Genomic DNA, 1,164 nt, shown 5'->3' with positions numbered 1-1,164 from the left:
ACTGTTGCATAATGCGCTGGCACCTCCTCTGAAGGACTGGGACGTTACGGTTAGATATTGCCCCTGTTTTGTCTTATGAGCTCTTCCTGTAGTGCTTAGTCCTGCTTGTCAAGCTTCCCAAGTCCCAGTCAAGCTTCCCAAGTCCCAGTCCAGCATGAGGAGGAACATATCTGAGACCTGATTGTTAAAAGCAACATCATTGTCCGGGTCCTCTCCCCCAGCCACAGACCTTCTGGTGTGGAACTCAACATCGCTGCCGCATGGGAATATTTTTTGAAGTGAGATAAGCAGTAATATGTCATTGATGTGAATAAAGAAATAACAAGAGAATTCTGAGTCTTGGTCCACATTGATAGAAAAAAGTAGTGAGAGGTCTTCATGCTATAATTATACTAATCCAGATTCAAAGAGACAGAATGTGTTTAAAATTACAAGTGTGATCTATCATTCAGTAAAGCCCATTCAGAGTTATTTTTAGTGCTTCTTATCCTTGTCAATTTCTAAGGCTTTATCTGCTAAATAATTGTGTGTGCTTTTGACATTCTGATATCCTGAAGCCTTTGTGTTTAGGCTTTCATTTCATTAGATTGTTTGGTAAATAGAATGTTCCCAGTGGTCTAAAAATAAAGGTATACCATATGTCTGAATTCATCCCTCCCACTTGGTTCTATTTTAGGCCCCTTGACGGTTGGGAGGAGAGCAAGGGAGCCCAGAGGGACCGTGCAGAGCCATTGCGCTCAGGGTCTTCCTGCGGGTCGGCCCAGTGTGCCGTGTTTGAATGTGTCCCCTTCAAAATCCGAGTGTTGGCAGTGTGATGGTGTTAAGAGGTAAGGGCTTTAGGAAGTTATCAGTCTGTGAGGGTTCCTCCCTCATGAATGCGAGCAGGTGCCCTTCTAAAGGGGCCGGAGGAGGGAGCTGGGTTTCTCTTGCCCTCCCAGAACAAATGAGGGGAATTTACAAAGTTAGGATGTGGGCACCAGTTACCCACTGCATGATGAGAGCTTGAAAACCATGTTGATGCTACATAGTAATTAAGCAGAGTGCTGGTCCTGCCATGTGGAGAATTCAGCACCAAGGCCTCACCAGGCACCTTGAGCATGGATTTGCCAGCCTGCAGCTCTGTGAGGAGTAAATCTCTGTTCTTTATAAATTACCCCATCTCAG

The sequence above is a fragment of the Otolemur garnettii genome, unplaced genomic scaffold, assembly GCF_000181295.1.
Source record: "Otolemur garnettii isolate 467f Iridium unplaced genomic scaffold, OtoGar3 scaffold00083, whole genome shotgun sequence".
Taxonomy (NCBI): domain Eukaryota; kingdom Metazoa; phylum Chordata; class Mammalia; order Primates; family Galagidae; genus Otolemur; species Otolemur garnettii.
This window is presented reverse-complemented; position numbering follows the sequence as displayed.